The sequence below is a fragment of the Nerophis ophidion genome, linkage group LG01, assembly GCF_033978795.1.
Source record: "Nerophis ophidion isolate RoL-2023_Sa linkage group LG01, RoL_Noph_v1.0, whole genome shotgun sequence".
NCBI classification, from domain to species: Eukaryota; Metazoa; Chordata; class Actinopteri; order Syngnathiformes; family Syngnathidae; genus Nerophis; species Nerophis ophidion.
The window spans coordinates 50,390,390-50,407,039 of record NC_084611.1 but is presented as its reverse complement, the minus strand read 5'-3'; positions in this window follow the sequence as shown (position 1 = coordinate 50,407,039).

The following is a 16,650-nucleotide window of genomic DNA, read 5'->3' as shown; positions in this document are numbered from 1 at the left end:
AATATTTTCAAGGATAAAAACAAGTTTTTTGCAAGTAAAAAAAAACATGTGCAAGTATTAAAAACATTTTTCTGCAAGTAAAAAAAAAAAAATCAAGCAAAAAAACAATTTTTAAGTACAAAAAGAAGTTTTTGCAAGTGAAAAATTGGATGTGTAAGTATAAAAACATTTTCCTGCAAACAAAAATACGATTTGCAAGTATAAAAACAAATATTATTATTTTGTAAATAAAAAAACAATTTTCAAGTATTAAAAACTTTTAAGATTTGCAAGTAAAAAAAAACTTTTTTCAAGTAAAAGACAATTTTCAAGTATAAAACAATTTTCAAGTATAAAACAGGTTTTTGCAAGTGAAAAGGGGATGTGTAAGTATAAAAACCTTTTTCTGCAAGCAAAAATATGATTTGCAAGTATAAAAACTAATTTTTGAAAATAATTTTAAAAAAAGTATTAAAAACATTCTCTGCAAGTAAAAAAATATATATATCTTTGTGTGTGTTTTAGACGTGGACCTACTATCCAAACACTTGTAACAGAAATCTCCCAGAATTGTTGGGAATTTTCCATCAACTTTGGGAAGAAGTGAGCAGATCCAGCGTGGATATGGGGTGAAATGACAGCCCAAAGATTGTTTCACTCACGCCCAACGATTGGCAAGTAAAATCGGAGTTTACTAAGTAAAAAAAAACGATTCTAAAGTATAGAAAGTCATTTTTGCAAGTTAAAAAAAACAATTTATGCAGGTAAAAAAACAATTTGCAAGTATAAATATATATAATTAAGTATAAAAAAAAGTTTTTGCAAGTAAAAAAGCGACTTGTAAGTATTAAAAACATTTTCTGTATGTAAAAAAATATATATTTTGAAGTGTAAAAACAAGTTTTTGCAAGTAGAAAAAACAATTTGTAAGTATTAAAAAACATTTCTGCAAGTAAGAAGATCAATTTCCACTTATAAAAACACGTTTTTGCAAGTAAAAATAACGATTTGCAAGCAGTAAAAAAGATTTCTGCAAGTAAAAAAAAATTTAAAGTAAAAAAACAATTTTCAAGTATAAAAACAAGTTTTTGCAAGTAAAAATGATTTTTAAGTATTAAAAACATTTTCTGTATGTAAAAAAAATCTATTTTCAAGTACAAAAACAAGTTTTTGCAAGTAAAAAAAACGTTTTTTAAATATTAAAAACATTTTCTGGAAGTAAGAAAATCCATTTTTAAGTATAAAATACGTTTTTGCAAGTAAAAAAACGGTTTGCAAGTATTAAAAACATTTTTTGCAAGTAAAAAAAGCAATTTTCAAGTAAAAAAAACTATTTTCAGGTATAAAAACACGTTTTTGCAAGTAAAAAAGGGATTTGTAAGTATAAAACTATTTTTCTGCAAGCAAAAATACAATTTGTAAAAAAACTAATTTTTGCGAATAAAAAAAAACAATTTTTAAGTATTAAAAACATTTTATGCAAGTGAAAAAAGATCTGCAAGTAAAAACTAAAACAAATTTCAAGTAAAAAAACTATTTTCAAGTATAAAAACAGGTTTTTGCAAGTGAAAAAGAGATTTGTAAGTAAAAGAACATTTTTCTGCTAGCAAAATAATGATTTGCAGGTATAAAAACTAATTTTTGCAGATAAAAAAAAAAGAATTAAAAACATTTTATGCAAGTAAAAAAAAAGATTTGCACGCATTAAAAAAAATGCTGTGTGTGTGTTTTAGACGTGGACCTACTATCCAAACAATTGAATTATAACAGAAATCTCCCAGAATTGTTGAGAATTTTTCATCAACTTTGGGAAGAAGTGGTTAGATCCAGCGTGGATATGGAATGAAATGACAGCCAAAAGTTTGTTTCACTCACGCTCAACCATTCGCAAGTCAAATCGGAAGTTACTATGTAAAAAAAACGATTTGAAAGTATAGAAACTCATTTTTGCAAGTAAAAAAATACATTTTCTGCAGGTAAAAAAGAATTTGCAAGTATAAAAACAAGTTTTTGCAAGTAAAAAAGTAATTTGTAAGTATTGAAAACATTTTCTGTCTGTAAAAAAAAAACAATTGTCAAGTATAAAAACAAGTTTTTGCATCTAAAACGATTTGCAAGTATTAAAAACATTTTGTGCAAGTAAAAATACTTATTTTCAAGTATAAAAACAAGTTGTTGCAAGTAAAAAATTGATTTGTAAGTACTGAAAAAATTTTCTGCAAGTAAAAAAAAACAATTTTCAAGTATAAAAACAAAATTTTGCAACTAAAAAAGCGATTTCTAAGTATAAAAACAAGTTTTTGCAGTTAAAAAACAATTTGCATGTGCGAAAAAAAATTTCTGCAAGTAAAAGTACCTATTTTCAAGTATAAAAACAACTTTTTCCAAGTAAAAAAACGATTTGTAAGCATTAACACATTTTCTGTATTATCAAGTATAAAACCAAGTTTTTGCAATTAAAACGATTTGCAAGTATTAAAAACATTTTCTGCAAGTAAAAAATAAAATTTGCAATTATAAAAAAAAAGTTTTTGCAACTAAAAAAGAGATTTGTAAGTATTTAAATAAGTTTTTGCAATTAAAAAAAAAACAATCGATTTGCAAGTATTAAAAACATTTTCTGCAAGTAAAAATATCTATTTTCAAGTATAAAAACAGGTTTTTGCAAGTAAAAAAAGCGATTGTAAATAGAAAAAAAGTTGTTGCAAGTAAAGAATTGATTTGCAAGTATTAAAAACATTTTCTGCAAGTAAAAAAAACAATTTTTCAAGTATAAAAACAAGTTTTTGCAAGTAAAAAAGCGATTCGTAAAAATTAAAACAAGTTTTTATAGGTAAAAAAGTGATTTGGAAGTATAGAAACATTTTTCTGCAAGCAAACATATGATTTGCAGGTATAAAAACAATTTTCTGCAGGTAAAAAAACGATTTGCAAGTATTAAAAACATTTTCTGCAAGTAAAAAAAACAGCTTGCAATTATATAAAAAAAAGTTTTTGCAACTAAAAAAGCAATTTGTAAGTATTAAAATAAGTTTTTGCAAGTAAAAAAACGATCGATTTGTAAATATTAAAAACAATTTCTGCAAGTAAAAATATCTATTTTCAAGTTAAAAACAGGTTTTTGCAAGTAAAAAAAGCGATTGTAATTATAAAAAAAAACTTGCAAGTAAAAAATTAATTTGCAAGTATTAAAAAAATTTCTGCAAGTGAAAAAAAACAATTTTCAGGTATAAAAACAAGTTTTTGCTAGTAAAAAATGTGATTTGTAAATATGAAAACAAGTTTTTGCAGGTAAAAAAGTGATTTGGAAGTATAGAAACATTTTTCTGCGAGCAAAAATATGATTTGCAGGTATAAAAACAATCTTTTGCAGGTAAAAAAAACGATTTGCAAGTATTGAAAATATTTTCTGCAAGTAAGAACCTTTGCAAGATTAAAGACACGTTGTACAGGGTAACAGAACAGGAATGCTGATGGGCCGCCCCTGATTTTTACCGCACAATTCTGGCAACTGACCTTGTCACTTGATTGATTGATTGATTGATTGAAACTTTTATTAGTAGATTGCACAGTACAGTACATATTCCGTACAATTGACCACTAAATGGTAACACCCCAATAAGTTTTTCAACTTCTTTAAGTCGGGGTCCACGTTAATCGATGGTAACGATGCTGTATAACGCAGTAGAGAGGAACCCAAGGATGCAGACGGACGGCGAGTAAAAGAGTTATTTTTACTTAGGTCATGTACTCACAGACAAACAAAAGGCGACGGTGCAAACAGGAGAAAACTAAATGTAAAACGTGGAAGAAACTAAAACTACAATGTATAAAAATAAGGTAAACATAGGTTGGACTTGCAAGACATGCCGAATACAAAAACAACACCAAGCTGGATGGCAAAATAGCAAGTAGCAAAGAATAACTGAAAAATGGAAGTTTGTTAGGCGTGGAGAGCCTTCCCTGTTTTTACAGTGCAATACTGGAAATGGTAACATGGCACCTCTGATGGTTTTACAGTAATTTGTCATTTTCTACTGAGGATGTCGTTGTGGTTTATGTTGTGGTTTGTACAGCCCTTTGAGACACTAGTGATTTAGGGATATATAAATAATCATTGATTGATTGATTGATTGATAATTTCTGGCAACTGAGCTGCTAGTTTGTTTGTTTTTTACCAGAAAATCCGCAGACTTTTTGACGGTGCAGCCTTGCAGCTTGTAAGAGGTCAGTATGATTATGTGTCATTTTATGGCAGCCACCCTCTGGCGGGTCAAACCAAATGAAACGCCGGGCCAAATTTGGTCCGCGGGCCCCCACTTTGGGCATTGCTGGCACAGAGGCTGATGTTCAGTAGCCGTGCGGTGTCATGGCCGTGACAAGTCGCCAGGCCGGCCTCACATGCCGACCCGAGCCAGGGGCAGTGATTAAGTTATCTGAGAGTCATTACGTGATGCTTAGTCACTCCTTATGTAACGCTCACTCGTGCTGGTAATTACACCAGTCTTAATGTTTGGGAAGCTGGATAGGAACACAGATGACGCGCTAGCTGTCCAAAGTCAGGACGCAGGGTGGACCACTCATCTGTGCATCAGGTGGGGACGTCTCTGACCTGTCTCCACTCAAGATGATCTCCTGCTGGCGTCACTGATGAGAGTATTTGACGAGCGCCGTTTTGTCCTACTAATTTCGGCGGCCGTTGAACTCATTGTCGTCGTGTGGACTGTGATGCAACAGTCTGTTTACATGTACAACTTTCTCCGACCCTGCCACAGAAAGCCGCGTTTTATGCCACTCCTTCGTTGTCTCACTTTGTCCACCAAACATTTTATGTTGTGCGTGAATGCACAAAGGTACATTTTGTTGATGTTATTGACTTGTGTGGAGTGCATGACTGCAAGCTAATAGATGCTAACACGCTATTTAGACTAGCTGTATATACATATTGCATCATTAGGCCTTGTGTGTAGCTATATTTGAGCTCATTTGGTTTATTTAACCTTTGTCCTCTTTGTATTTAATTCAATGTCTTATGACACATTATCTGTATGTAATATTGGCTGCATTTCTGATAGTTGTGCGGAATGTTGTTCCAGACCTCGGCAAATGCTACCCAGCTCGCAAAGATTATGTTAGATTTATTAATATTATATTAATTTATTAATATAGCTAATATAGACACTTACATCATGTGTTGTCTTCATTATAACACTTATATAAGACTTTTAAAGTCATTTTGATAGTAGGCTAATATAGCTAATATAGACACTTACATCATGTGTTGATTTCTGTTATGATCCGCCGCCCGGATCATATGTTATTTTGGTTTTTGAGTCCTTTTGTGTTTTTTGATTATTTTATACTCTTCCTGTTCCGAGTTTTGCTCTTCCTGATTTATCTGGTTACCATGGTTTCATATTAGTTCCACCTGCTACTCGCTGTTGACGCGCACCTGTTATTCTTGATTATTGCCAGTATTTAAGCCTGCCCTCTACCTCAGTTCATCTTTGATCCTTTGTTTGTGGTAAGCAACACTCACGTTGGCATTTCCTAAGTCTTGTCTCTATACTAAGTAGCACCTTAGCTTCCCGTGCGCTCGGCACGTCATTTTTGGACCATGTTTTCCATGCTAAGTTTTAGCTTAGCTTCCCGTGCGTTGGCACGTGTTTTCTTTTGTCTGTTTTTGTACCAGTGTTATCTTTTTTTTACATTAAACCAAGCTCTTACCTGCTATTCCTGTCCCTTCTGTTCCATTTGCATCTTGGGGTGAACAAAATGCGCATCCAATATGCGCAACCATCGTGACAATTTCATTATAACACTTATGTACGACTTTTAAAGTCATTTTGATAGTAGACAAATTTACACACCTATATCATGTGTTGCCTTCATTAAAACACTTATACAAGACTTTTAAAGTCATTTTGATAATAGGCTAATATAGACACTTACATCATGTGATGTCTTCATTACAACACTTGTATAAGACTTTTAATATTATAAGGCTCCAGACATTTGTTTTTTGAATTTTTGGTCCAAAATGGCTCCCTCGACATTATTTGTTGCCAAACCCTGGTGTTGGACATGGACTTTCCAGTAAGAGATCCTAAGAAAGTGTAAAAAAAAACATCATAACAAAATAATAGTATGTACTGTAGAGAGAAAATAAAAGCATTTTATCAGTCATATCCCTCAGTGATAGACAATTTAACTCTGTTTTGATTTCCAACTACTTCCAGCCTTTTTGCAATTTAGACAAAACTCTTTAGTTTCCATGGCAACCATATCTTTGCCATTCCAGGGCGTATAAATACACACACTCTCTCCCACTGCGCTGGTTATTTTTGAAACCGCTTTCTTTTTAGTGTGATCCGACAACAGGTAGGTGTTGCGATTCGTGTGGGGGGTGGACAGAGTATCTTCGTGCCAAGACTTGTGGGTTGAGGGTCAAGGGGTCCACCCGAGTGGGCTCACAAAAGAAACGCGTGGGCTGAGATGAACTTGCAGTCCGAGGAACACCGTGTCCAAGTAACAAGTTGGAATGAGAAAAAAAAAAAAAAGTTATGAAACAATGCAAGACTAGCGACGCACTATTAGGGTGGCAGCATGGCGGAGGAAAGTGGGCGTGGCCAAGGCAAATTCTGAGACTCTGAACCAAGATTTTCGGTGGGTTTCTGGACTGACTGACAGATAGAAGGGTGGTTGGTTGACTCATTGGTTGTAATGATCACCATGGTGAGGTACTAAATATGGATTACTGATGCAACTTTAATGTATGTATGTATTGATGCATTTTTTTATTTATTTTCCTAAAAAAACATTTATTACCTGCAATTTTTTAAAACTGTGCATTTGTTTACACACGCGAGTGTTGCAATCTGCTGCTCAGATCTTCACGTTTGTTCTTTCCATCTTTGTTACATTCTCAGTCTGACCCGTTTATTTCCTATTTGCTTTGTCACCATGTCCACCTGCTAGTCTCGCCCCGCACACCTGCTACTAATTTTCACCCTCCTATTTAAGCTCTCCTTTTCTGTTCACTCATTCTCGGATCCTAATTTGCCCACGCGCAACAGTGACGACTCTCATTCTTCGTATGTATTTTCTCGCTAGCTCTTACGCTAAGCCACTTTGTATTCCAGCTTTCATGCTGAATGTTTTTGTTTACTCTTTTGCGTCCTCGTACCAAGTTTTAGTTTTCCTTATGTTTATCCTAGCTTTCACGCTAGCGTCTTTTGTTTGCCTTTTTCTCTTTACACTAGTGTTTTAGTTCCTAGCCTTTTATTATTTAATAAATCCATTTATAACATACCTTTGCTGTGTTCTGCTTCGACGCATCCTTGGAAAAACAACGCCGGCATTACCATGCCGAAGAAGAGTCACCACAGCGAGGAGCTGTTTGCGCTCTCCTTACCAGCGCAACGGGGGTTCCCATGGCAGTACGGAAAAAGCGTACTTCCATGTGCCGGCACAAAGATGAAGGAGCGCAGAAGGAAGTTTACCTGAGCTACTGTGTGGAACAATTTACCTTACCTGGGAACATTAGTGCTACGAAATACTTTTTAGAAATGTCTGCATTACTTTATTTACAATAATTAAATGGTTGATTAATGATGTTTACTAATCAAATTTTGTAATCACCCAATTGCAATCTATGTAAAAAATTATTATTTTGCCCACCTTTGGTGTACCGACTGATGGGTGGTGGGTTGGTCGGTTTACTCAGTGCGTCTTATTTTCTGCGATAAAGAAGAAAACGTATAAATCAGGGGTGTTATAACTTCAAGTGCGGCCCACCGACGTCCTCAAATTGGTGGGCTGTTATGTCATGAAATTAAGAAAAAATCTTCCCCGCGGGGAGGTTGTACACATTCTCAAAATATGCTGCTAATATTTCCCTGTCTAGTGGACAACTTATGTTGTTCAAATCAATGATCTTTATTTATGCCCTTCAAGGGAGCTGTGTGCAGCATTTACTTATTTGACCCCATGCAAACAACCTTCCCCAGTCATGGTGCAAACTTTTTTTTTTTTTTTCTAAATTAAATCCCATTTGACCCATTAACCCATTAAATCCATTACGGAGCATGATTGTAATAAACTTTCATATACTCTTAATATCCAGTTACATGTATATATAGTTACTTTACCTTTTGGCCCTTGAACAAATTTTTTTTCAGCCCAATGCGGCCCCCAAGTCAAAAAGTTTGGACACCAAATATAAATACTATCATTTGTCTACAAAATGGTTATAAGTACACCTCTGCATAACATACAACTGAGTACCGCAGGTGAGAAACACATATCTTTTGGCGGTCCAACAATGGCCCCATGGTTAACAAACACTGCTTTGAATAGTTTCTGTTTCAGATTAAAAACAATGTTATTAATGTTTTTCTTCATTGTAAATTGATTTATATTTATTTTTGTTGTTGTTGTTTTCTTTAATGTTAATAAGCATATAATGTTGTGCAGAGTTGTACTTATAACAATTTTATAGGCTAATTATACTATTTATACCAAGGGTGTCCAAACTTTTTAATTTTGGGGCCGAATTGGGCTTAAAAAAAATGAGCTCGACTGCATGTAAAGTAACAATCTATATAAGTGGACACTAAGAGTATGTGAAAGTTTATGCTAATGTTTCATAAAATATGCTAATGTCTTATATTAGCATGATAACATTAGCATGCTAACGTTTTATGCTAGTTTTTTTAGCTAATTTTGTATGTTTTAACCTAAAATTTATGTTTTTTGGTATTCAGCGCCACCTTAGAAGAATACAAACATTTTTTTTCTATTATCGCACTAATGTTTTATGTTAGATGTTTAGTTCAGTGTTTGCATGTTTAACTCCTACCTTGTTTACTTCTGTGACGACCTCCCTAAAGTGTCGTAATCAATCAGAAATATCAGGCAGCTATAATGCACCAAGCATGGATACGCGTTGTCAGGTTCAAACACTGATGACATCTATTAAACAGACATAGATGCAAGGAATTAAACAGAGACAGAATTAAATTTGGCTCAACTGAGGAGAAAACATCTGGGCTGTACTCTTGCACAGTCTCCAGCACGCTCTGACGAAAGATTGTATGCCTCCTCTTTTATTCGGACTTTCCCTGATTACATGGCAACGGCTGTTTCTAAGGTGCATGGGTCGTAAACAGCCATCGCCTTTGGTTACAGAACAGTTCAAAGAAAATATCATAAAACAGTTCACAGAAAAGGTTGTAAAACAGTTAAAACAAGCGGTGCCTGGAGGAGAGTCAGGCCCTGCTTCCTCTCCGCTTTGTAGTGCTAGGGTCAAACAATATCTTTCTGTTGATTACAATCCATGAAAAAAAAACAGAACACCTTCATGTTGCTTCCCATCCTACACAGTGGAGTTTTACAAGCCTTCTGCTTGGTAGGATTAAAGACAGCTTTAGTGTGCTCGCTGGGAACTCATTGAAACAAAAAAGTTTTGAGATTAATTAATACATACAGACCTAACGGCTAGGCATATCTGCCTGTCGCACCTCCTCCAGTGCACTTCGAGGTCAGCTGCAGGGTCGTCAGCTGGTGCCACCGTTCATTGATGTTTCGCCCCCAAGCCAGGACACCTCGCAGTGGGGCGGCAGTGGCTACGCGGGGACGTCCCCCCGCGCCACTCCCTGCAACTGACCTCACTGAGGTGTTGAGCCCCAAGGGTTGTCCCTCCTTCTTAGCCACATCCAGAAACTTGCCTTCTCTGCCTCTTCTGCAAACTCCTTGATGGCCCTCTTCAGGCTGGAACCGGTCATCCCCGCCGCACGCAGGAGCAGGGTCGCAGAACATCCTACTAAGCCCCTACATCCGATCTCCACGGGGTGAATGGACGCAGACCAGCCTCCCCCCTTGCAGTCCTCTGCTAGATCGCTGAACATTGACCCTTTGAACTCATGTGCTACTGGTATTCCCTCCTCCCATGGCACGGTTAGTTCAATGCTGAGGACTTTCTTCGCAGCTGAGGACCACATCATAACGTCTGGTCTTAGTGCTGTCTGTATTACCTCAGTTGGGAAGACTAGCTGCTTGTCCAGGTCAACTCGCATCTCCCAGCCCTTACTAGAGGTAAGCAGAAGTGATGATCTTCCCTTCGCTGTCTTCTGTCCTACCTCACCTGGTTTGATAAAAGTGATGTTTGGCCGATGGGGATCTGTGGCGTTGTTTTCCCCGACTCTGCATCTCTCTAACAGCTCTGCCAACTTCCTCAGCACCTGAATGTGTCGCCACCGGAAGCGCCCCTGCGTCAGCGCGACGTTGCAACCTGAAAGGATGTGCTTCAGTCCTGCATTGTCTTTGCTGCACAGGGAGCACTTGCTTTCGCTTCCGAACCACTGGGCGAGGTTCCGAGGGCATGGCAGGGTGTCATACGCTGCCCTCACAAGGAAGCTTAGCCAAGATTGAGGAGTTCGCCAGATGTCGGCCCAGGTTATGACTCCTTGGATGCGAGTCCATACCCCCTGTTTTGCCTGGGATACGGCCTTGATCCGATACTGGTCTTGTGCCACTTGTGTGACCTCTTCCACCACCATGGCCTTCCTCTGCTGTCTCATGGCTTTGGACCAAAACTGGACTGGTTCCCCCATCCCTGTCCTGCCCGGCTGTCTTGGACTCTTCCCAGAATCTCCTTGTATTTCAGCCTCGAGACAGCTTGGTCCACTTCCACCTGGGCCCTCCACTTTCGTCCAGTGCGGACAGTCACCGCTGCATTCTTCACAGCTTCGTCTCTTGATTCCCTCATCTCCAGTACAAGGCGTGTCTTCTCCTGCCTGTAACCCAGATTGATGGACTTTAGAGGAAGTTGCAGAATGTTCTTGCCGAAAAGACCTGTGTCCGAGAAACAGCGGGGGTGGCCCAGCCACTTCCTGAAATAACCGTTGGCGGTGCTGTCCATCTTGCTGGCCTGAGATGATGGAATTTCGGCTACTTTCAGCGGCCACATCACGCAGTGGAAAAGTGTGAAGTGGTAACATCAAACCTTGAGCTTCCCAGGAAGTTGGCTGCCTTCGATCCTTACGAGCCCCTCTTTTAGTTGTTTCTGGACCATCCTCCCCATCTGCCTGTCCGAGAGCTCTGCTGTATACTCCCTCCCGAGGCTTCGGATGGGCTGCTCTGCCAGGAGTGGAATCTTCTCACCTCCTGCTGTGAAGACCGTCCTGTCATCTCTCACACCCTTCCTGATTGACAGGCTTCTGGACTTAGCAGGCTTTATCTTCATCCTCGCCCGGATAGTCAGTTCGTCGAAACGCTTGAGGAGTAGTGCTGTGCATGGGGCGGTCTGTTGGATGCTTGTTACATCATCCATGAAACCTCTCAGAGCGGGGAGTCTTCCTCCTGACGGTGTTTTCAGGCCTCTGGCCATTTGCCTTGCTCCAATGAGTAACACTTCAAATGCAGCCACAAAGAGGATTGGTGATATAGAGCAGCCCATGGCAATTCCCACTTCCAAACGCTGCCATCCTGTCATGTAGTTTTCTACTGAGAAGCACATGTGCAGGTTGTTGAAATACTTGGCTATGATGTTCCTGACACACACAGGAACGTGGAAGAAATTCAGGGCAAACTCAACCCGCTTGTGTGGTACTGAGGCATAGGCATTTGCCAGGTCGAGCCATACCACGTGGAGGTTACTCCTTTCTCTTTTGGCACGTTGTGTCTGATTCCAGATCACGGATGCATGCTCTATGTACCACGGAAAGCCTGGCAGTCCGGCTTTTTGACAGCTTGTATAATTGTAGCAGTTGTTGCTGAGGAAGCTGGATATCCTTTTTGCCAGGACAGAGAAAAATATTTTTCCCTCCACGTTCAGTAAAGCAATTGTCCTGAACTGGCTGATGTTGGTGGAATTTTGCTCCTTGGGGATGAATATTCCAACTGCCTCTTGCCACTCTGCTGGAATGGATTGCTTCTTCCACACAACACTCATGAGCTTCCACAAGATTGTGGTCACTTGCGGACAGTTGTTATACACCTTGTACGGAAGCCTGTTTGGTCCTGGTGCAGAAGCTGATCTGGCTTTTTTAAGGACTTCTTTAATCTCGCTCAGCCTAGGTGGGGAAGTGTCAAAAGGGGTCTCTAGGGGGTCTGGACATGGCACATTGCCTGGTGAGCCAAGTGGTGTATCTTTGGCTGCATCCGTACCTGTATACTGGTCCTTGATGTGTTGTTCCAGATCCTCTTTCGCGACAGACAGCTTGCCACTTCGCTTTTCGTCCAGGAGCTTACGGGCAAACCGGAAAGGATCCTTGAAGAAGTCTTTTCTTTCCTTCTTATTTCGTTTCCGGCGCCTTCTGAGTCTCTCTGCCCGACGCAGCTTGGCAAGACACTGCTTGAAATCGTCCCATAGCACTTTGAGGCCTTCTTTTTCCACCGCGGATGCTTTCCTCCACCTCTTACGCAACTGGTGCCTGTTGGTTATGAGGCCCTCGATGTCCCTCTCCCTCCGTCCTTTGTGCCTCTGGGCTGTGGCTCGCTTGTTCGCGCTCTCTCCAAACCTCTCTCTGCACTCATAAATGATGTTACTCAGCGAGGTTAGTTTATGCTCAACCGTCCCTCGCAGGGAATGCTCCAGTACCCCTCTCAGGTGATCGTCAAGCTTGCGCCATTCTGCTTGGTTTTTCGCCCTTGGCCACTTGATCTTCTTGCGCCTTTCTGGATGTTTGCGTTGGCTCTCTGACTGTGCAACTCTCTGGGGGACTGCATGAGTTTCGCCCTCGGGCGCTGCATTCATCTCCCCTCCTACTTCCACTGACGTTTCCCCCTCAGCATTGCGGGGACCCTCTGCACTGTGGCTTGTCACCTGGCATTGGGTCTCTTCCGTCTGACCTGCCGAAGCAGCGCGGTTATGCTGGTCGGGAGTACTCCCATACTTCATTCTCCCTTGATGAATCCGCAGTCCTTAGATATAATTATTCTAAGACGCAAGGAGAGAGTGTTTTTTTTCTTCCATCGTGCTTTGTAATGGATTTAATGGGTGAAATTGTTTCTTACTTTTATGGTGAATGGACATTTTTCATGATGTCCACAAAGTTCAGTGACAATGTCTGTTGACATTTTGTGTTGGTTGGAATTTTTTTATCATTTTTTTGCAACATGACTGGGGACAGTTGTTTGCATTGGGTCAAATAAGTAAATACTGCACAAAATACCATCATTGACCTGGAAAACTCATGTTGTCCACTAGATATGGAAAGAAAAGCATGTACAGTATACAACCTCCCTACGGGGAAATTCCTTCTTAATTTCATGACGTCTTGCCGGCCAATCAGAGGACGTCGGCGGGCCGCATTGGACAGGTGCATGGTTGGATGGCGAGGGGTACAAATACTGGATGGTGGTTGGTGGGCTGAAAATGCTGGTTGAAGGATTTTGGATTGTGTTTTGTGTGAAACTTGATGAATCGTTGAGAAAATCACACATAAACTAATTTCCCAGACACAAAGCTCCCTCAGAAGGTCAGGGATGGCATTAACCACCCAAAGCCCTCCATTGCGTGACGACAACGCTTCCCTTTTAGTTTATTTTTACATTTCAAAGCAGATGATGGTGGTGGGTCTATTTTCTGCTTCTGTGGCACCGGCCCCGTGTGTCATGAGAGCCAATAAACTTGGAAGCACACGTTCGCCTCATTTCTCACTTTTGAGCGCTCATCCGGGTCAACAAATTTGTTTTAGAAAAGCAGGCCGACTGAGCGGGGCAGAAAATGTCCTCCCAGTGGATGAACATGAATTTGAATTAAAGAGCAGTTTAGCTGCACTTTATTTCCCTTTGACTTTGTTCATGTTGAGACACAGTGTCCAAAAACAGCATTTCCAATTATCAACCAATCAAAGTTGACTTACATACCCCTTAATCGCAAATGTCTCAAAGGGCTGCACAAGCCACAATGAATTCCTCGGCTCAGATCCCACATCAGGGCAGGAAAAACTCAACCCAATGCAATGAGAAACCTTGGAAGGGATCACAGATGGGAGGACCCCCAGACCCATGGGTGACATTGGATGCTGAGTGGATACAGTTAATAATGTGAAAGTCCAGTCCAGCAGGGGGACCAGCTGTATGTAAACACTTAGAGACTGATGCATAAGGAATGGTCCACCCTGGGTCCGGACTTTGTTGTCACGGCGGGGGCTTAAACTCGCTTTTCCACGGCAGCTGGGTCTTCCAGCAACTCCGCTGGCAGCGTGCGTAGACACGCCCCTGCTCGCGGTGGCCGCGTCACGCCCACATGCCCGGCAAGGTTGTAGGCAATCGGCAATCTGCCACCTGGGACTTATGAGTACGAGCAGTATAAGGACCAGTGGACCCTAAGATCCTTGCGGGAACTTAGTTCTCTATGATGTACCGTAAGCCGACACAAGCTTGATTTGTCTCCCGTGTCTTCTCCCTTGTGCGAGCAGTGTTTTCCTTCGGTTGCCTTGGTTTTGAGCTGTGCGTCTCGCTCCTTTGGACTTCCCCCCCGGATCTCAACTGCCTCCCCGGATCTCGACCCCTCTTATGGACACGGATTCTGACGCCTCTATCTCGCCCCTGGATCTTTCACCTGCTTACGAACATCCTTTTTGCCTCGTCCTCTTGGACGTCCAGTTTGGAACAACACATCCTGGTAACACTCAACAGATAACTGCTTCACATAGTCTCACACCCCACACACTCTTGAATTTAGTCACACTCCATTCTATAGTTTAATAATTGCATTGTTCATTATTTATTATATTATATTGTTGATTATATGTATATATATATATATATATATACATATATATATATATACATAGAGCAATATTTCCCCCTAGTGGAACTGTGTCGTCACAACTCCCTCCTCCAACCATAACATTCATGTGCAAGTCTAGTCCATCGGAAGAGCAGCTGGGGATCATTATGAATGGAGACAAGTCAGCAGCGCAGAGACGTCACCAACTGATGCATTAGGAGTGTTCATCCTGGGTCCTAACTTGGAACAGCTGGTGCGTCATTCATGGAGCCTGATCCGTGGTCACCTGATAACCTCTCCATGCAGGAGAAGGTCAGAAAAGAGAAACGGCAGATCGACTGGTCTAAAAGGGCTCTATTTAAAGGCTAGAGTATACAAATGAAATTTAAGATAGGACTTAAATGTTTCTGGTCATTTCTACTTATGACTTATACATCACTTTAGCGCACAGGTGTCAAACGTCTGGCTTACCACATAAATATATATATATATATATATATATATATATATATATATATATATATATATATATATATATATATATATATATATATACGTATGTATATAAATATATATATATACATTTTTATATGTATACATGTGAGTGTTTATATATATATATATATATATATATGTAAATACTGTACATATTTATATATCTATACACATATACATCTATACATATACAGTACAAATACATATATTTTCTAGCTCTAATCATTATACACTGCGAGAATCACGTAACAACCAGCAGGAGTCCAAAATAATTATCTCTTAATTGCCCTCACCGGAAGGTGTAATTATAGTTCTACGCCCGGGAGACTTTGGCGGTTCTTTGTGCAAAAGAACTGGTTCTGCACAGTGACTGGCCGGAGCTCACACGGAGCCGGCTCCACAGGGACTGTGGAAATCCCAAGTCAACTAGAGTGTCTACGCTTGGTAAAACAATAGTAGATAAAGATGTATTAGTTATTCATTAAACTAAATGAGATTTGACTCCAGTTTTAAAGAAAAAAAAAAGAACAGTAATAAAATTGGATTTGACAGTATGACCTCAAACAGAATGTCCACACCTCTGTTTGGGTCCACCCTGTCAGGTGATCCCCGGGTGTCAGTGTCTTTTAATCCACCATTCACCGTCATGGTAACCCACTGTGTTGCCTTCTCCATAAGACATCTGCCGGGGAGGAGTCAGTACACTCTCCAAAGAGGCACCTTGCGGGTCTATGTGAAGACCGAGGAACCGCCCGGAACAACTGAAGGGCGACGGAAGGCTTCCACCTACTCACGTCGGGGCTTCAGGAAGACGATTAAGGAACGTAGTCAGAAGGTAGATGCTCATTTTGGATGGGATTTTCCTGGGATTTCTTAGAGAGCTACATATTTGTTTAAAAACATATCCTTTTACATTGTTATGGATCCCTCATGTCTGTGTAAAATGATTAATTACAATGATCCTTGTTAGTCATATTGAGCTCCTTTGCACAAGCAGGAATGCAACAATTAACGATTAAAAATGTCCTGATTACTCACTTTTAACAAGTATTAGTGATATTGCTATTACAAGCGCTAACGCAGACGGACTATTTATAGCGACGACGTAATCACTGTGGTGGTCTGCTGCTTCCTCGCTTCCCTGCTCCCTGTAAGTTTATATCCATTGCCTCCCTGCTTGGCACTTAACATCAAAGCTTGGAATTGTGGGTAAAATCACCAAAAATAACACCCGGACTTGGGTTTGCCGCTGCTGCTCACTGCTCTCCTCACCTCCCACGGGGTGATCAAGGGTGATGGGTCAAATGCAGAGAATAATTTCCCCACACCTAGTGTGTGTGTAGGACAATCATTGGTACTTTTTTTTTAATTTTAGCTCACAAATAATGCATCTCACCTGGATAGTAGAAGTCTGCGTAGGTAATCTGACAAGTTGG